This window comes from Marmota marmota, unplaced genomic scaffold (assembly GCF_001458135.2).
Source record: "Marmota marmota marmota unplaced genomic scaffold, marMar, whole genome shotgun sequence".
Lineage (NCBI taxonomy): Eukaryota > Metazoa > Chordata > Mammalia > Rodentia > Sciuridae > Marmota > Marmota marmota.
The window spans coordinates 54,966,537-54,987,611 of record NW_025999900.1 but is presented as its reverse complement, the minus strand read 5'-3'; the positions used below and the strand labels follow the sequence as shown (position 1 = coordinate 54,987,611).

The following is a 21,075-nucleotide window of genomic DNA, read 5'->3' as shown; positions in this document are numbered from 1 at the left end:
TGGTTTTCTAGCTTCCCTGAAGAGGGAACAAGACAAATCACCTCAGCACCAGTCTCAGCATGTACTATAAATACCTCAGGACATCAGGAAATAAACAATGTGGTTTCCTTTGGTTATATTGGGATCCCCTGACCTGCATCCTAAGCACCCCCAGGTATCCATGCTGGGGCTCAGTCTAACTATCCCACCTTGGTTCCTCCCCATCCCTCCAGTTCCTCTTGCTCTCTGACCCACTTTCTTTCCTTTGAGTACCTGTCTTGCTCATTCACACCTCCGTAGATGAGTGCTTGTGAAGAAGTCATTCTTTAAGGCCCCCTTCCCATTCCCAATTCCTTTTTTTTATTTGTTCTTATTAGTTATTCATGATAGCAGAATGCTTTTTAATTCATTGTACACAAATAAAGCACAACTTTTCATTTCTCTGGTTATGCACACTATAGAGCTGCACCATATGTGCAGTCAACATGTACCGTGGGCAATGATTCCATCTTTCCTACCCCCATACCCCCTCCTCTGCCCTTCCTCTCTTTGCCCAATTAAAGTTCCTCCATTCTCCCCTCAACCATTATGAGTCCGAATCCACTTATCAGAGAGAACATTTGGCCTTTGGTTTTTTGGGATTGGCTTACTTTACTTAGCATGATATTCTCCAATTCCATCCATTTACCTGCAAATGCTATAACTTTATTCTCTTTTAATGCTGAGCAATATTCCATTGTGTTTATATACCACAGTTTCTTTATCCATTCATCTATTGAAAGGCATCTAGGTTGCTTCCACAGTTTAGCAATTGTGAATTGTGCGGCTCTAAACACTGAAGTGTCTGTGTTACTGTAGTATGCTGTTTTTAAGTCTTTAGGGCATAGACTGAGGAGTGGGATAGCTGGGTCAAATGATGGTTCTATTCTAAGTTTTCTAAGGAATCTCCATACTGCTTTCCAGATTGGTTGCAACAATTTGCAGTCCCACCAGCAATGTAGAAGTGTACCTTTTCTCCCACATCTTTGCTAATACTTATTGTTGCTTGTATTAATGATAACTGCCATTCTGACTGGAGTGAGATAGTCCTCCTAGATCACCACTTGTTGAAATTAATCTTTCCCTACACTGATTTATTTTATTTTATTTCTGTTTTAAAATTAGTTAATATGGTGTCATTGCAAAGAAAACTTAGTTTTTCTAGGGAGGAGGGAGAACCTAGTTATAAGGATACTTGGGTGTCTAATATTGTTTTCCATTCTCTAAATTCCACTTTCCCAAGAATGATGATCTGATTGGCTACCTTGAATCAGGTGTTACCCATCCTCCAGTCAGCCTCAGGAGAAAAGTGTCACATGATTGTAAACATAGCAGCGTGGTATAGGGAGTTCAGAAGATTGGGGGATGGTCAAAGAAAAAGATATGACCTGAAAGTGGTAGGAGAACATAGAAGCTTTGTTAGACGACACTTTGGTAGATTTGTAGACTTGCAATCCATCAGAGCAAGAGTTTGTAAAAGGTCAGAGGAGGAGGGCAAGGGAATTCCTAGGTAGGGGGACCACAGACGGGGCTTCTAAGGTGTCCAGGTGATGTCTGTCACTCAGCAGCCTGACAATGCATCTCTGGGACCGACTGCTCCAAAGGCAGTTGTTGCTAAGGGTTTTATAAACACAAAGTCTCTATCTTGTCACTGGCCAGCTGATGCTGGTTGTCGTTTTATGGGGGCATGCAAAATGGGCTCTAAATAATTAAGAATCTGCTTGTTTGGGCTACTGAAAAAAATAGCCCAAAAATTTGAGTTTGCAAAAATTTGAGCTTGGCACCAGCTAGGTTTTGAGCTAATAGGTTTTAGCCTTCAGTGAAGAAATGTAACTTATACCAATATACCTGGGTGGATTTGGGCTCTTATATGCAACATCCAGATTCACCCCTGTTGACTTGCTATCAGGCACAGGAGTTGAAAGCAGAAAACAGTTTCCCAAGAAGGTAGGGCTTCAGCAGTGGTCCTCATGGCCTAGCTCTGTGTGTCAGTGAGCACAGGTCTCCTGTGTTATGTCACTGTTTCCTAAAGTGCCTCATCCACTGATTGTGAACTTGTGGTTGTCGAGTGAATAGATGGATGATGAGTGTGCTTCTCCTCTCTGGAATGCCCTTCACCTGTCTGAAATCTCCTCCTGCAGGTCACCTCCCTAGGCAGTTTCCCTGACAGCTCTCCGTTTCTTTGTCCATGTCATCCCTTTGGCACCTGCATCTTAAATGGCCCTACCACCATGAAAGGCATGGGATGTGACCTCCATTTCTTTAACGTTTCACATCTCTAGAGTCCTTGTTCTTGCCTGGGGAGTGGAGAACATGAGCCCTTTTGGTTGGGGGTGGAGAACCTGGCCCTCAGCCAGAGCAGGAGAATCGGTATCTAGAACTGCAGTTATCGAAAGCCTTGGTGGTGGCCAAAAAGACAACCAAAGGTGACCCGTCCTGGAGTTAGCACAAGCAGGAGGTCAGTGACCAAGTAAGTAAGTCCCTGGGAGCGTAGAGAGAGGCCTAGCTCTTAGATCAGACAGGTCAAGGTGAACAGTTCAGTTCAGGGGTAAAGAGCAGTAGGACTTGGCCCCAGCATCTTCTCCATAGGAAGCCAGGCATGGTACCCAGTATAGAGTTTCACATTCCCTGGAAGGTCATTAAATAGTGTTCTAGTTTTTTTGTGGTTTTTTGTTTGTTTGTTTGTTTGTTTTTTTGGTGGTGGCCGGTATTGAACCTAGAGCCTTGTGCATTCGAGGCAAGCACTCTACCAACTGAGCTATATCCCCAGCCCCTAAGTGGCATTTTAATCACAGAAGTCAGAGGTTACAGCAGAAATACCAGAAATACCAGTTATTGCATGGAGACACTAAGTGTTCATCCCTGAAATTTCATTGGTTTATGTACTTCTACACCTTAGAAGAGTGAGAGCATCAATTTTTACCTGGCTTATGTAAGGAGAGAAAAGATTCAAGCAACCAAGAGAACAGAAAAAAGAAACTTTAGCCAGATCCCATTTTCCTAAGGCTCAAAGTCCCTGAAGCATTTATCTACTCAGATAGCCATCTCGGTACTTACAACATCTGCACACAAATCAAACACCCTTCCATGTATTGGTGCTTCACAAAAAATAATGCCATGTACTCTGCTTCCCCGAGATGCACAGTGAAGTGAACTATTATTCCTTAATTATTTGGTTGTTTGATTGCTGAAGTTTTTTTCCTCATACCTGGTAGCATTTTGAAAACCCTGCAGCCCTTTCCATTGGTGTGGCTTTTGACCTAGGCTCTGGTGGAAATGAGGATCACACCTGTTTCTGTGTCCCAGAGGCAACCACGCTTCACAGCTATGACCCTTGAAACACTCTGGGGGCTGCACTTCAGCTTAGCACCCTAAAAGTTCAAACTGAGTCAACTTTTTTTCTTCCTTCCAGTTCTGGGAATGGAACCCAGAGTCTCAGACATGCTAAGCAAAAGCTCTACCTCTGAGTGACATCCCCAGGCCTGTGCCTTCAACTTTTCATGACACAAGATTTTAATAGTGGTGCACAACCAAACATGTTTTTCTAGCTGGATAGCTTCCACCTGAACAGTTCTAATTGTATTTAAAGCAAAACCTAATTAGGTGATGGTGTGTGCCATAAGATGACCATGGTGGCCTTACTCTTAGTGGCTGTAAATCTTGGAAGAATTTTTTTTTTTCTGTCTTTGCCCAAAGTGGATTGCAGATCTAGAACCAGCCCTTCAGAAGAAGATGGAGCATTGTCAACCACAGGTGTTTGAGCCATCCCAGGGCTGTCCAAATGACAGACAGATGGTGATCAGTTTAAACCCTGGACTTCTCCTCTGTTTTTTTTAAGGAGAGTGCATCAGATAGATGCATGGGAAGCACTGAATAAAGAGAAGCTAGTAGAAGGATGAACAGATGGAGTGGGGACTATAACATTCCTCGAAAGCGCAAGCTGAATGTGTGATGAGCTAAAATTAAATGTAGTTGTGCTAGGCGGTGTGAGTAGCGGAAAGAGCGTTGTCCTCACAGTTGGCACAGCTCTGTTCCTAATAATGTATGTGACCTTGACCAACCTCTTTGGGCCTCGGTTTCCATGTCAATAAAGTCTGGTAACAGTAGATGATGTTTGTTTCTAAGGTTTAAGATGCGAGCTCCGTGATTCTGTGATAAGGGACATTCCTTGGCAATTTTAATTGCACTTCATTGAGGTAACATTACTGTCATCTTGGCATGTGATTGACACAGAAGTTTACCCCAGGGAGCAAGTGAGAACAGACATCGGTTTACAATCACAGAGGTTCAGGTCTCAAGTCTGATTGATGCGGAGGGCAAGGGCGAATCCATTTACAATAGCTAGTTTCCTTTGAGACCTGTAGCAGAAGAGTGCAGTAAGGAGCAGAAGGTCCTTCCATTGTTCCCGAAAGATCTGGCCCCATGCGGTGGGAGTCAAGAGCTTGGTGACTGACTGTTAGGACAGCTTCTCCTCTTCTCCACCTTCCTTTTTCTTACAACTTTCTTCTTTTTCTAGCATCTTCTCCGACCTGGCTTTTCCCATTACTGTCTTCTCTTAAGTGAGGGTGAGTGTGTGTGTGTGTGTGTGTGTGTGTGTGTGAGAGAGAGAGAGAGAGAGGGAGAGAGAGAGAGAGAAAGAGAAAGAGAGAGATGGGGGCTGTGAGACTCTGGGCATTGGTGTAACAGTGGATAAAGGTTTTGAGATTAGAAACAAATTAAAAACCTGATAGCGTTGGGAACCGCATGAGACTCTGGAAGCCACATTTGGGAAGCAGGGCTTAGGGAAGCTGCTACCACTTAGTTTTCTTCCTACATTTCACTCCTTTTCTTCTTGACATGTGAAAGTCTGCCCCCCTGCTACCCAACAGTGCTGGCTTCTCAGCCCTGCAGGAGTCAGAACAGGCCCCAAAGTATGTCATTTGGACACCTTGATTATCCAGGCTGGTGGCAGTTGAGAATTAGCAAGTGCAGGAGGGTTCTCTGCCCTTCTTCTTTCTATCTCAAGTCAGAGCATATATTTCTTGGAAGAAAAGTCCCCTCCCTGTACCAGGAAGAGAACATTTTTATCATTAGAGAAGGGGAGGAGCTTATATCAGAAGAGTTTGTATCAGTTCTCACTAGAATAAGCCTTATCTTCCATTAATTTTTCCCACATATTCCCTAGTGACTTTCCCATAATTTACCACCCCACACTACACCCAGTTTTTCTTTGTCTTATCCTATCTCCACAATTTATTGCTTTTGTTAAGGCAGTATATAAGCCTCTGGGTCCAACCACTTCTTTAGGGTTTTCACTTCTTTCCTTGTAAAAATATTAACATGAAATTAAATGTACATGATTTTTCTCTTAGTAATCTCTCTCTGGTTTGTTGAATTCATAGGTCCCATGAACGGAACCTAGAGAAAGTCATTCTTTCCTTCAGTTCCCAGGCAGTTCCCAGACCAGCCCCTCACTGTGGCTTCATGCCCTGCTCAGGAGGGTACAGACAGAATTGTGTGTTCTTCATTATAGGCAGATAGCTGGGAACAGGAGTGAGCCGTTATGAAATAGGCCACAAACTGTCCTTTTTATCCACACTGTTCATATCAGGATTGCAAAATCGCACCACACCCTGGGCACATTGAGTTCTAGTGTCTTTAAGGGTGACCTCTAACTTGGATTTTCCCAGAAGCCAGTTCTGCATGTGCACAGGTGGCTATAGCTAAGCAGAGAGGTCTGTGTGTCCAGTGCAAACCCAGCACCCAAGCTGCCCTCCAACGCAGCTTTAGGGCGAACTGGACTCTAAGGTACAATGTGAATCATGAACTAGGCAGGTCTTTCTTCTGGGGACGCTGGCCCCAGGGGTGAATTGAATGTGAGTCAGGAATCCTCTTGACACTCAGGAATGCCTCCAGACCTGCCCTGACACGTAGGCTTACTTGGGATGGAGTGGGAGAGGAGAAACCTTTAGAGAAAAGTGGTAGTGAACTTGGACACACATTTCCACCTGCAACTTTAAAATTGTAATCTATAAGCTCTAAGAATGTCCTGACTTGGGGAATGGAACTGTGCTGTGGTTAATGCGGAGCTTCCCACATGCCCACCTATCTCGGGTGTGTATGGTGAGAGGCACAGCCAGGCTCAAGGGCAGTGTGGGTCCTGGCCTCACACTGGACAGGGTCCTCTGTTTACCAGTAGCCACCGTTGGTGCACACACAGGACTGACTCCCAGGAAGACTTTCTCTGATTCCATGGATATCATTAGACTTCTTCAGGGTCCCCGTCCTGAGTTGTGTAGCTGAAACCACTCTCAACCCAGCTGCCAACTTCTGTTTGTAAAGAGGAGCAGAGGAGTAACTTAGGAGCCATGCATAGGTTCCAGTCCCAGCCTTACCAAGTGAGACCCCAGCAGGCCGATCACTTCCTGAGCCTTGGAGTCATCGTGTGCACCACGGGCACATTCCCGTCCTGCTTCCTTCTTTTCTCCATGGGTGGGAGTAGGACCCTTTCCTGGGGCAATCTGCCTATTGATTTTGATATACCCCCATCTGTGTGGGTCCTGTGAGGGGGAGGAGGAGCCCCATCAGCTGAATGGCAAACAAGAACTAGAAAACACTGGGAGTGCCTTTCTCCACGAAGCCCACAGTTACAGGAGAGAATCTGTAGTCTTTAACAACAGATCCTTAGGAAATCCCGAGGTGCTTTGTTCAGTTAAGAAAAACAATCATTCACATCAGTTGTAAGCAAACAGTTCCTCAGAGTCCTTGAGGAGGATGGTAGGCACTTTAAAATTTTCATTAGAAGTTAAATTCTTTCTTCATTTAACAAATATTGAAGTGCCTATTAGATGCCACACACTGGGATCCAGCAGTGAACAAGACAAAATGCTTGTCTTCTGTGCTCGACAGGCAGGTGTGAGGTGGACAGTGAGCTAAGCCAATCATGTATGAAATTTTAAAATAGTGGTAAGTGCTGTGGAGAACGTGGACAGGGAGGGGTACAGGAGACACAAGAGTGGGTGCAGTGCTTGCAAGCAGGGGGCAGGGTTGGTTCTGCACTGGAGGAGGTGAGGGGTCATGGCAGTTAGTCATTCAGCAGAAGAGTTCCTAGGCAGAGGGGACAGCAAGCATGAAGTAGCCCAGCCCAAGGTGGCACAGAGTGAGACAGAGGATGAGCTCAGACCAGTGAAATTGGTGGATGTGCATCTGGCAGGATGTAGGAGCCTGTCATGAGCATGGGGGATGGGGTGAGGGGGAGGCCTGAAATTACAAGGGCACAGAAGGTCGTGGTATTCTAGATCCTGCTACTCAGTGTGTGGTCCGGCCCGGGAGCATGGAAATCATCCCTTTAGTGCTTATTTGAAATGCAGAATCTCAGCCCCACCTGAGCCAGGCTGAAGCAGAACCTGCAGGTCCGTGGGCACATTAATGTCTGACAAGCTCCCGCTTGGTGTTCAGAAGCCCCGGGGGCTACTCGAAGCGTATCCACTTATGATCTGGGTTGGCCTCGTTTCCCTTGTAGTTTTTCCCGCAAGATGAGGGTGACACGGGCATTCTGTGCTTCCCCAGGCTCTTCAGTGTCTCTGAGTGAGTACCATGTTCAACACCACCTTCGCCATCCATCAGACCAAACACTCCCGGGGGGTGTGTAGACGGGGAAGTGTATCCACAGCCTGGTCCCCCAGGTTTTGTGGCATCCCTGGGCTGTCTTTCTTCAGTGTGCTCAGAGAAGATGATCTTTCCTCCTAGCCAAAGGTTGCCAATGTACAGAGTGCCAGAGCATGGTGCCACCTTCCCTGTACGCTCAAATGCTGCTCCCCACCTTCAGCAGGGAATTGGCTCTGAACGGAGCCACAGGCCTTGTGAGTCACCAATAGATCAAGTTCCCATCGTTTCCTGCTGGGTCCTTTATAGATCTAGATGCAGGGATCCAGGTACAGGGAGGCTGGTTGCCTTCGGGGGTACATGGACATCAGTGATCATAATCAACATAGGAATTGCACAGTCCGTAATAAACACAGGTATTGCTTGGATTCAGCATCTTATACTTGGCCTACCCTCCCGAGACCACAGAGCCCTGTGCCCTTGGTATGGAGCCTGGAGACTCACAATCTAATTCTGGCTCAACTATCATTAACTAATGAGGGACTTTGGGCAGATCACTTCACATGCAAGAATATCCAGCTGCTTATTGATAAAATGGGGGGTTATAATCATTTCTCCTGCACAGGTAGGTTACTGAGGCTTCATTATCTAAATGCATTTGAGAGCTGTTCTGAAATGTGTGGTTTTCAGGTTTAAGTCGCCATGTACTGGCAGAGCTTTTTTATTTAAAAAAAAAAAATGAGTTTAAATGAACCTCCCTACTTCTGTTCCTTTAACGGCTGCAGCATCGACGAGTGGATAGTGCAAATGCCTATGAGTGTTACTCACATTATTGTGAGTTAAGAAATAAACTAGGCATTGACCTTTCCTTGCCGTTTCTCAATTAGTCACACGCTTCCCATTATTTGTGTGTGTCAGCAGCGTGACCTAAATAAAGTTAGGGTTGATCTCTTTCAGAATCTGTTTAGAATTTCTCCTTCCAATAAAGTGAAGGCAAGTTGATGTATGGTTTGTCATCCAATAGACCTTTTTCAGCAAAGCGCTTGCTCAACCATGGAGTGATTACTCAGTGCCAGTTTCTGGATGTAGTCAAATTCTCAAGTTTTCCAAATGTTTTCTGGCTTGCGAAAGGCCGTGGTGGGAAGCAGTCTTCACTGGTGGGGCAACTCCATAGCTCCAGTGGCCCCGTGTCTTACCTTACCACTTTGGAATCCCAAATTAGCCCGGAGTTGGCCAGAGTTTGGCATTTCTCAAACCTTTGCCATTGTGCTTCCTGGGGACTTTCAGGCTTAACCTGATGGACTCCTTAATCAGCTGTTGTCCATGCTGTGGAGAGCAGGCAGGTTCAGGGACAGCAGTTTACTAGCTGTGTAATTTTAGGCAACCTGCAGACCAAAGCAAACAACAACAAAAACTCCCTTGGTCACACCACATTAGGCTGCAGAGATAAGATTCCACCATCACAACTCAGCCAGGCGGAAAGCATTCAGGGAGCTAATTCACGCATAACACAGGCACATCTCTTCCAGGCCTTTGTCCCACCTTAGATTGTATTTCACTGCCTGGGGTGGAGATCACCCTAGATCTCTGGGATGCAGGCGGCCCTGGGGAAGCCAGTGCTTTCTGACTAGCTCACATCTGCTTCAGAAACTCCTGGCCAGAGAGGCGAGTTGCTCTGGAGAGGTGGTAACACCTGGCCCTGCAGCCGTGCTTGCATCCGAGAGTTCGCTCTGGTGAGAGTAGACACATGAGCGTCACCTTATAAAAGGTGCAGGTTGAGAAGAGGGTCTCTGCTAACCATTGTGTATCCACTCCACAGAGACTTCTCGCTGACAGACCTGGGGCTTCCCTTATCTTCAGGTCTGTGCTAGGATGATGGGGGGTGAGGTAGAGACCCTGGTGGCTGAATGGGGCTGTGGTGGACATGCGATTCCCCTTGTCACACAGAGCTGTGGCTCTTGGCCCTATTCTGGCCCTCTCTAATGCTTCTGGGAAGAACACATCTCCCTAATCGGCGGCAGGTAGGAGTCTTAGTCCGTTTGTGTAAGGACAGGAGCAAAGCCATCGTTTTGTTCTCCCGTCTTATCAACAAGGTAATAAAGGTTTGCTTACCTCTCTCAAGTCTTGCCATCCCCTTCCATTTCCAAAAGCACAGGAAGCAGGACGTTCAGCATCTGGACTCCCCCCTGGTGTTGTAGCAGCCTATGTGAACACACAGGTCGAGTCCCTGACATGCGGCTTGGAGAGTGAGCTGGCATCGTGTTGTGGATTCTGGTTTTGTGTGAGTCAGTGTCCCCTGAATGCACATGAGTGGATTAGCAAAGCATGTGACCACTTGCTTTGTATATTCTCTGACAGAATGACCCAGTTAGAGGCCTGGCCTGGGGACAAGGTGAGCAGGGCTGACTGAGCGCTGTCAGGGAACCTCCCAGCTAGAACACGGGCTCTCCTCCCATCCTGGTCAGGGTGTAAACAAGTGTCAGAGCTAGGGGGAAAGTCCCTGCTGTGTGGTTGGCTCTGGTCATTTCCTCTGTGGCTGTGTAGATAAACAGAAAGACCTAAGGAGCAAATCCTTAATAGGAGAGGTCTGTTTTCTGGTGTCTTTGAAAGTGGCCAATCTGAGCAGACCTCTGGCTTCTCATCCAATTGTTAACCAAACTTGAATATCTGAGAAACTCTCTTGTGTGTTAATGTACCCAGTGAGGCCAGAGTCATGATGCCCCCCTCACCAGTGACCAAACAGCTGCTGGATGTCCAGTGACCCAGTGAGAACTACGCTTGTGACTTAGCCGGGCGGTACTACAAGGCCAGCCCCGGGCTCTATCCCACTATTGTCTCTCACATGGGGAAGCAGCTCTGTCTACGACTCGTGTGGTTGCTATGAATTAATGTTGTTGGTAAGGAGAATTGGAAGCATTCTCATTTCTAGATTACCTTTCAAATATTCAAATTCATGCACCAGTAGCATATGGCTAGAATTTTTTTTTCCCCTTCACTCAGATGTCTTCCAATGTGCTTCATTGAATTCCAAATCCACATCAGGTTTGAATTTTGAAAATGCCAACTGTATACTAACTGAATGTGAGAAATGAAGAAAACTTTCATAAATGTTTTTTTAAAAATAAATGGTGTTCTGTGTTCGGATAAAAACCAGCTGTATGGATTTTTTTTTCCCCCAGTTTGGTTCCCTCCCTTCTTGATACATTGAGGGGACAATGTTACCAGTGTATTCTTAGCTAATTTTCTGTAAGACAGACCCACAGTAGCACATCAGACATCAAAGGCGAGTGGATCATGGTGGCTTTGGTGGCCACCTCTGCCATCTCCTCTGCTGACCAGGAAACGGCCTTGTCTGCCTCAGATGGCTGTAGAGGTGTCTGCTGTGTCCTCCAGACTGTCCAAAATCTGGGTCCACGAATGATCTGACTCCACTTTCTTCCCAGTCAAGGTTGAGCTTAGTCTGTAGGTGCCATTTATGCTTTTGGCTCTCACTGCGTGAGAGATTCCCAAGCACTTTGGAACTAATAAAAGGAGGGATTTTAACTGCTCCTTTTCCCCCAGTAGCAGAGAGAATCAGTCTGGATGTGTGAGTTTCTGTATGACCTGTCAGAGGCACCCCCACAGGCTGGGAACAACCTTGGCAGTCCAATAAGGGGCAGTCTGAAGGACATTTTCAGGAAGTCCCTTGAAGCTGTAAGAGCACCGTAGGTCCTGGGATGCCCACCTGTGAGACACCTCCCTCCTCTGCCCCCCATCCACAATATACCACAGTCCACATGAACTGCCATTTATACCTTGTGTGTCTTCCAATCTAACTCACCATCAAGTGTAAAGTGCGAGATCATTTAATGTACCACTAAGAGGAAAAGCGCTGCCTACTATAATCAGATGCACTCATTTCTGAGAGTTCTCACGTAGGAAAATGTGCATTTTAAAATTGGCAAAATACATTTTAATGATGAGTTGAGTTGCAGTAGGGTCGTTGAGCTAATACTAAGTTTTGCTAATTTTTTAAAATGATACAATTCTATCACAGAAAAAAGCAAAAACACCCATGTGCCCACTGCTTAGCTTTGGTAGAGCTCAACATTTGTCATGTTTGCTTCAAGTACTTTCTAAAAATAAAACATCCAGGATACAATCGAATTGTCCCTGCAGGTTCCTATCCCCATTTGACGTCTCATTTCTCCCTGTTCCCCCTCCCCCCGGGACCACCCTCTTGTGTTTGGTGTTGATTATTTCCACATGTCTTTGTAAACTTGTACTTATATCTTTGTACCCACAGACATATATTTAGTGTTTTAAAAACACAATTAGTTGGGACCTGGGATGGTGGCTCAGTGCTTGCCTAGCTTGTGTGAGGCACTGAGTTCAATTCTCAGCACAACAGATAAATAAATTAAATAAAGGTCCATTGACAACTAAAAAAAATATTTAAAAAAAATAAAAACGATTATTTGTCCACTAGTGTGAATCCCCTATTTCTTCCTTTCATTAGTAGAGTCCTTATGCTTTGAGTGGACAATTTCTGCTAGTGGTAGCCGAGGGACTTAATTTCTGGCCTATGAATGAATGTGGAAGGGATGAGTACAGCTTCTGGATTTTTCCTTGAAAACAAAGGAGCATATTCTTCATCTTCTTTCTCCTCTTTGCTTCTATCTAGGACAGGGACCAGGTGGCAGCAAGTTACTTTTGACCATATGACCATGCTAGAAGATAGTGAAGAACAAGATAGAAAAACCTGGGTCTCTTCCTTTACTCTGCCCATATCTTGGGCTGGTGCCTGAGAAGTAAACTAACAGGCAGACAGTCATTTTAATTGAAGCCAATGTTACTTAGTCTGTGTTAAAACAGTCCCCAAATATTCTACCTCATATGATTGACTTGCATTTTGTCTGTTTGGGGACTTGTTGTAATACAACTCCTATTTTTCTAACTGGAGCACATTACATTAAGTGAAATAAGCCAAGCACAGAAAGACAAATACCATGCATGGAAGCTAAAAAAGTTGCTCACAACCAGGTGCGGTGGTGCACACCTGTAACCCTAGTGGCTCGGGAGGCTGAGGCAGGAGGATCACGAGTTCAAAAGCAGCCTCAGCAAAAGTGAGGCTCTAAGCAACTCAGTAAGACCCTGTCTCTAAATAAAACACAAAATAGGGCTGGGGATATAGCATAGTTGGTATAGTGCTTGCCTTGCATGCACAAGGCCCTGGGTTCTAATCCCCAACACCAAACACACACACACAAAAAAATACAAAATAGGGCTGGGGATGTGGCTGAAGGGTCGAGTGCTCCTGAATTCATTCCCTGGTACCAAAAACAAAAACAAACAAACAAAAAACATTCACCTATAGTATTTGAAAGTACAAAATTATTATCTTGCTTTGCAAAATATCCTTTGCCATTTTTTGTTTTTATTGCTTTATTTATAATTAAAAAGAGTAAAACAATTTTTTAAAACGTTAACTTTTCTTAAGTAGAAGGGATTGGGATAAAATATATTTGTACAATTTATCACATACTCGGATTTTTTAAAAGGAAAAGATACATTTTACAGCTTCCTCAATGGCTGGTTATTAGTTTCCAGTCTTGGGCGGCCCTAACCCCATTGAGGGCATGTGAACTTGAGCTAACTTATCATTCTCCAGGCAGAGATAAAGGAAGCTCATACACACTGAGGACAGTTACTGGCTCTGTCCCCAACAAAAGATATTTAAAGCAGACTTTACAATGGCAATTTCATAATGAAAAGGAGAAGTTTCCATTTCCGGAAGAATTGTGTTCTCAAATCCTGACCAAGCACAAGAGTGAGGCCTTCCCGGTCAGTGTCTCTTTTCTCGGAGCTGCCCCCTGACTTCCCAACCTGCCTGTCAGACAGCGGCATGGCTACATCACCTTCCCTGGCTGTCCAGTCTTCTTGGAACTCTGGGTCAGGGTCCCATGCTGACTGGCATACTTGCTTTCTGGGGAGATGTCAAGTGGCCCACAGACTCTGTCCAGAGGGCCAGTGTCTTTGGTCAGAGCTACTGGTGGGTAACGGGGACCATCTCCATTTTTTTTCCTATTGCATTGACAGCCCAGTTGCTGCCTGATAAGAACATATCTACTAGCTTTGTCCTGATCTCCAGGTCAACTTGGCTTCTTGTCTTCAAGGCAGGTCTGGTTTTTGGTTTCCTTCTAAAGCACACTTAGAACCATGTGCTATAAGGATCCTGGCTTCTGCTTTGGAGTGGCTGGTCTCCTCAGTGCCAGTCATACTAGATGTCCCTTGACCTTGACCCTTCCTTCGCCCCCTGTATGAAGCATCAGGTTTTTAGGTGAGAGTCTGGCTGACTCCCACAGTCTCTGCATTGCCTCTGTGAAAAAGATCCCCGAAGTCCCTCCCGCCATCTCTGTCCATTTCAGAACACAGTGGAGGCTCCCGGATGGAGTGGGAAGGTAAGTAAGCCCTGTTCTGGGTGAAACTCAGCAGGCTGAGTTTTGCCTAATAGCACCTTTAAGGTACATTCGTGGTGGAAACAAAGCAAAGTCCAAGAACACAAATGAGTTCCCTGAGTGGCAGCTGGAACCTCAGCTGTGCGAGTCCTGTGCAATCACAGGACAAGAGAAAAGAGGAGACAGAGGTGACCGGGAGTCAGTGGGAGCATTCTGGCCTGACTGAAGTTCACATTTCCTGTGAATTTTGCAACCTCAAAAAAAATGAAAATTAGATGTTAAAGTCCCCTGAACAGCAGTTCTCATATGATTTGCCAGTTCACCAGAAATTCCATTTTGAATGTTCTTGCTTTCATTGCCAATCTCCCAAAGAAATGAACTTAATTTTAAAAGATTAAAATTAAGCATAAAAACTAAAATTTAAAAATAAGCTGGTGTGCCCACAGAAGGCTTGATTTACAAACTTTATAATGCCAAAGAGATGGGGGGGAGGAACCAAAGGACATTGCCATGTAAAAACACTCAAAAAGGTTTTAAATTATAGGCAAATTGCTCATTAGGTGACTGGCTTTAGGCTAATTGACCTAGAGTCAATGGCATCCAAAAGGCGACACTTTTGTGCTCAGGGACACTTTCTCAGGCCTGTGTTCATCTTTTTTTCAGACAAAATTCTAATCAGCTCTATTATTTGGTTTCTCAGCCCCTGGCATATTAGATGTGAATCAAAACAGGAGGGAACTGTGAAAGCCAGACCACTTTGCACAGCAAGAGGGCCAGCTGATACCCTGACAGCCAGGGAGGAGGAGGCCAGAGAAAATGAAAACGCATGTAGGAGAAGGAGGACCTCACCTCAGAGTGCCGTCTCTCCTGGAGGCTGACCTCCTCCCTTCCCTTCTATGGCTCCTGGGAGCACCTCTCTACCAATATGCAGAGGTTCATAATGCCGACCTCGTTATGAAAAATATTTATAACAGGCTAAACCATGAGCCCTGGACTTTGCCTAATCTGTCATTTTCTTCTGTGAGCCACGTTAGAAAGTTTTTATCAGAAGGGGTCAAGTCATCGACTCTTGGGTTGGAGTGTCCTCAAAACCCTTATTTCTGCCTTTCCCCTGACACCTCTCAAATAAGGCCCACACAATGATCTCTTTGGCTTTATGAACAGACCGACCGAGAAACAGTTCTGTAGTCTGGAAAAATTCACTTCTTTGGAAGAACTCTATCACCAAAAGGTAGCATGACCAAACTCCGTGAATTCTTGATATCTAGGGGAGGAGGCAGGAAGATCCCACATCACTGTGAAATCTGCTTGTCATTATCTGATGACTGTGAGGGTGGTGAAGAAGCCATATAGTAAAAAGGTTTTACTCAAAAAGTAAAACAGAATGGGAGAAAGCATTTGCCCAACATCTATCTGATCAGGAATTAGTATCCAAAATATATAGAAAACTCCTAAAACACAATCACAATAAAACCGAACAACTTAATTCAAAAAGGAGCATAGCATAGCACTTGAATAGACATTCTCCAAAGATATGCAAATGGCCAAAACGTGCACACAAAAAAATGTTCAGCATCACTCACAAATATGGAAGTGCACATCAATACTATAATGAAATACTACCTCACACCCACTGGCTACTGTTAAGGGGGGGAGTGGCACAGTGTCGAAGACCAAGCAGAGGCAAGTTGGAGGCCAGCCTAGGCAACTTAGAGAGACCCTGGGTCAAAATTAATTTAAAGAGTCAAGGAGGTAGTTTAGTGGTGGAGTTCAACCTCAAGTATGGGGAGGGGGGAGTTGAAAGCAGAGGCTTAAGATCTTTTACAGTAGCTAAAATGTGGAAACAATCCAAATGCCCAGCAACAGATGAATGGATAAGCAAAATATGATATATCCACATGAGAGAATATTACTCAGTTTTAAAATGGGAAGAAAATCCCGAGTTATGGCCCATGCCTGTAGTCCCAGATATTCTGTAGGCTGAGGTAAGAGGATAGCAATTTGGAAGACAGCCTCGGCAACAGTGAGATGTTGTCTCAAAGAACAAAATGGGGAAGGGTATCCAGGGTTTGAGGATGTAACTCAGGGTAGCATGCTCCTGCGTTCAATCTCCAGTACTTGNGTACTTGGGTGGGGGGGCGGGGGGAGATAGGGAATTCTGACATATGCTACAACATGGATGAACTGTGAGGACATTATGTAAGTGAAATAAGCCAGTCACCAAAAAGTAAATATGGTGCGATTCCACTGGGACTGGGAAGTTATCGTCGAATGGGTGCAGAGTTCAGTGTTACAAGATGAAACAGTTATGGAGATGAATGAGGGTAATGGTTGCACAATATTATTTAATATCACTGAACTGTACACCTAAAAGTTGTTAAAATGTTAAATTTGACATTTTATATATTTTATCACTTTTTTTTTAAATGAGAGGGGGTGGCAGACTGACTCAGGATGTGAAATGGCTTACTTCCTCAGGAGCTGACCGTTTTATCACTGCTGCTTGCTGCTCCCAATCCCCCTGCACCTCCAAAGCCCCAGGAGCACCCAACCATCTTTCCACTCCAAGCACCTCTTTGAGAATTGGTGCTGGGACTTAGGTTTGGGTGTAGGCTGAGATGATCTGCTTTGGAGCCCGGAGTTGACATAAAGGCTAGGCCCTCTTCTCCCATCCTTGGGAGAAGAAAATGGGTGGGTGAGGATAAAAGAAGAGAGAGCCTAACTTCAACCACCAACCATAGTTAATTCCCAAATTGATTAATCTGGCACATAGGCTCTGTCCTCATCTTAGTATTGTTGCTATAGTTATTCACAACCAATTGCATGGCGAGTGCTCTTGGGGACAGCATGGCCCATGGAAAGAACATTGGACCAGGTGATAGAAGACAAGGTTCTACCTTGTGACCTTGGACCAGTCACTAATTTTCAGAACTTTAGAGTATCTTCTGAGAGATGAGATTGGTGATATCCGGTGTATTAGTCATCAGCTTTTTGTCACTGTGACCAAAATATCCGACAAGAACAACTTAGAGGAGGAAAAGTTTATTTTGGGCTCAGGGTTTCAGAGATTTCAGTCCATGGTTGGCTGACTTCCTTGCTCGGGGCCTGAGGTGAAGCAGAAACATCATGTTTCAGAAGGGCACGGCAGAGGAAAGCTACTCAGCTCGGGGCAGCCGAGAAGCTGGGTTTGGAGAGAGAGAAAGAGATAAAACAGTCCAAAGGCATGCCCCCCACCTTCTTCCCCGAGCCACACCCCAACTGCCTAGTTTACCACCCAACAGTCCATGAATATTATTAATCCATCACGTAAATTAAGCCACAGATGAGGTTATAGTTCTTAATAATCTAATCATTTCACCTCTGAACGTTCTGGCACTGCCTAACACATGAGCTTTGGGGGCAACACCTTATATTCCAAACCAAAGCACCCACCAAACTAATTCATGGATTTCTCTTGATAGTTCAGTGGGGTAACGTATGTGAAAAGGCCCAACACCAAAGGGATATGGAAACAGCAGGGCACAGTGAGCGCCTACTGTATGCATTGCTTTGGCTCTACTCCTTAAGTTTGTAAATACTGGTCAGTTAGTTAAAGGATAATCTCCACCTGCCCTACTGAAACTTAGACTAGGCTCTGTACTGGACTCTAACCTTGTCTTGAGATTGCTTTTAAAAAAGACATATTTCCTTAACCAATAAGGTGAATATATGTCTATTTTCTGTTTTGCTTTATCTTAGGAATGAGTCAATTATTATTGTCATAGTAAACAGCCAAGAATGATTCAATTTAGGAAGATCTTGCTCATCTTTTATAAGATAATTTTGCCATAATCCCCACTGATAAAGTAGTGGTTTCTTTAAAACATGCCATTTCAGGGTCACGGAGTTACACTTTTAAAGCCTACAATTGATTGTTTAGTGCGAAAATTGTATTCAAGTGAAGCACATCAGCATGCAAATCTAAAATGTGGCCATTTTCATCTAGATTGAATATTATTAACTAGCCCAAGGGATAGGATGTAATTAAAATTTTTGAACAGCTTATTTTTGTCTACTGTGGTGAGTATAACCCCAGTATTTAAAGGGGCTTACCAGTGCAAATAATGGGAAGATAGCCCAATGTACCAATCACTACACATTTTGGCTTTTTGGTTGAAGGAGCGAGTTCGACTTTTCTCCACAGGTCCAAGTATTGATAAGGACAGAGATTTAAACTTGAAGCAAATGAGAGAACATTCAGGTGACAGGAAAATTCCATTTCTTTCTGAATAATAGAGATTCCATCTCCTTACTGACCCTTACGAATATCTTGCTTGCATGAGTTTAGAAACAAAAACCCAGTGAGACAGTTGAAGCCCTGGGTGAGAGTTTATGCTTTTGCCTAATTAAAACAACTGGACATAAAGCCTCAAGTTGGAAGGGAGAAGAACTCTTAGCTTGGATCCACTTCAGGAAGTTTCTCTCTCACCTTTCACAGTACCCACAAACCTCATTTTGGGTAGCATGTTTATTCTAGTGCAATTCCACAATTACTCTTCGGTGAGACAAAGATGTTCACTGTGTCTGCCCTGCCCACATCATTTTAAAAGAAAGACAAAGTTCTCCTTTTCTCCCAGGACAAGTTAGTGAAAGGATCCATGGCAGAGCTGCAACCACCTAAGTAGACACCCAGCAGGCATGGTTGGGACCACGGCTCATTTCAGCCATCCATATTTCCAGGTGTACCATATGTATTTAGTACATCATTTGATAATGCTAAAAAAATATTAAAGCAGTGTGAGACTAAAGGAGAAAGAAGATGAATGTTAGCATTCCCCTGGGGTTCATGGGTGAAGGAATTAACACAGCGTGGCACTCTACCCTAGCTGTGTTTGTTTCCATGGCAACAGCTACGTACATGTTTCAGACTATCTACAGTGACACAGTTGCAGAAATAGTAGCTTGCAGGTTTCTGATATCGCATCAGTGGACAGGCGGCATGCACTATATTAAGTAAGTGTAAAAGAATTTAAAATATAGCTCTGGATTCAGATGTGTCTCAGCCCAGCTGAGCAATGTATCGGGGGTTGAGGCATCCCCTTCTGCAAGACAGCAAAATCTGGGCAAAGTTGAAAGTTGCAAGATTGCAGTCAAACAATTGTCCCGGCATGGGTAAATATCATCAAATGAAACAAATGTGAGTGACTTACAAAGGTAAGAAAATGGCTTTGGCAGATGACAGAATGAAGAAGGATATTGACAAGGGAAGTTCATTTTTGCGTGGGGTGGGGGGTAGTGATGGGTAAGGAATGAAAGGCTTGGGTTGAAAATAGCTGAGTCTGTAAGCACACCTAATGTGCAAAGAATCTTTAACAGCTGCTGAGTTTATGGCAACTAAGGTCTTTGAATGTCTCGTTGTAGAAATTGCTTTTATGTAAAAATGATCAGTTGAGGAGCAGAGAGGTTGATCAGGTGTGCAGTTAAAAGGAAATTGGGGCTCCATTGTCTTTTCAGAATGCTTATGTAAATACCTCTGTTCTCTCCAGGATGACCCTGGTTTGTCTTTGACATTTGCTGCCACTTTTTAGTACCATTTGCCGGTATCTGCGTTTATATTATGCCGCCACATTGTAGCCTGATATGACTTTAGTGTTGGTTAGAGAGCAACCAAGCAAAGATGATAGACTTTGTAAGTGTGTGACTTTGCAACCAAATTGTACGGTAATTTAGGAGAAGCCTTCCAACCGGCATTTATTTACGTGCCAGACCCCTACTTTTGAATAGCAGCCTAGGTATTACGCTAATGGCTTTCAATGTGCACGTTAGGATTGCAGGAGCTTTCAAGTTACGTTGGAGTTAATTTTTATTGAGTTTTTAATGTCAAAATATTTTTATTTATGCCCGTTACTCAGTGTAAGCCTACATTTACCTTATGCTGTAGTTTCATTATTCGTGTATTAGTCAAAAGAATGTAAAATGGCACGGTAATTTAAGCTGATCTGTTCATTTGAGGAAGATTAGTTTTCTGACCGTAGGTAGATTTTTTTTTTTTAAAGCAGTTCATGAAACTCTTTTGGTATGTATGAGACTGTTTGGGGTTTTTTTTAATAAGTTTATTTTATTTGTTTATTTTTTTATGTGGTGCTGAGGATGAAACCCAGTGCCTTGCACATATTAGGCAAGCGCTCTACCACTGAGCCACAACCCCACCCTGGGTTTTTTTTTTTTGGGGGGGGGGCTTGGTTTGGTTTCTAAGTGCACAGGGAATGATCTCCAGTACCTACTGTGTCTTATACCTCCTGGTAATTATTTGATTGGATGTTGAGAGAACGCCTCTGGGGTTCTCCAGGCTTCTGAACACCTGGGCATGTAGAAAGCTGGGACAGGTTTTGAATTATAAATCAGGTACTTGAACCCTGAAATGTTCAACTTCCCAGATGAATATTTTTAGGATCTCACCTTTATGATCACACCTTTTTATGATCTCAAATTAACATCGAAGCTGCCCATGTGTGCCCGTATGTGGCCAGTCCAGGCAACCCTGAGAAGGAAGTGAAGTTTGTGGCTTCCATGGGGCACTTTTTCATGGTGGCTCATGCCAAAGGCAGCTCACTTCTTGGAACAAGAGCTCCTTTGCCCCCTGCCATCCTTACTTTGATGGAGGCTGAAGACACCGACCCATCTTTGGGGTTGGTGGGGTAGAAGATTTGCAGTCTGCCTTCCCCGTGTGCTGACATCGCTGTCGTGGGCCCCGTGCACACCCACGTGTTGGGGGTGGGCAGCATCTCCCTGTGGCAGCTGAACTATGCCACCTGCACTTTCCCCCAGGCAAAGGGACCAAACACCATGGGTATGTGAGAGTTCGTGTGATGTTCTCTTATGGAGTGTGAGGATCCTAAAAACTCAGGATCATGAAGCTGGGACTCTGAAATTGGAAATCAGAAGTTTCAGCGAATAACTTGGGATAGCAAGTTCACTTTTTATGTCTTGGGAGTGCTAGAGCAGCCCCTCCCAATCCTTGGCTTGTGTGTGTATTTTTCTCGTCATCCTGAAATAT

General features: G+C 44.5%; 1 protein-coding gene and 1 long non-coding RNA gene across 9 annotated transcripts in view; one reads left to right on the top strand and one right to left on the bottom strand.

Moving 5' to 3' along the window:
• Nucleotides 1-21,075, top strand: part of Foxn3 (forkhead box N3) — a 381,661-nt gene that overhangs the window by 82,599 nt on the left and 277,987 nt on the right. The gene's annotated exons all lie outside the window — the stretch shown is intronic.
• LOC107149819 lies at nucleotides 671-10,018 on the bottom strand. Of its 2 annotated transcripts, XR_007345937.1 has the most exons (4): nucleotides 9,715-10,018; nucleotides 2,187-8,987; nucleotides 1,609-1,611; nucleotides 671-1,107 (listed from the first exon to the last, which is right to left on the bottom strand). It is a non-coding gene; the product is annotated as an uncharacterized LOC107149819 (long non-coding RNA). The 2 variants fall into 2 exon arrangements; XR_001504477.2 differs by having other exon boundaries at nucleotides 1,096-1,107; nucleotides 1,609-8,987.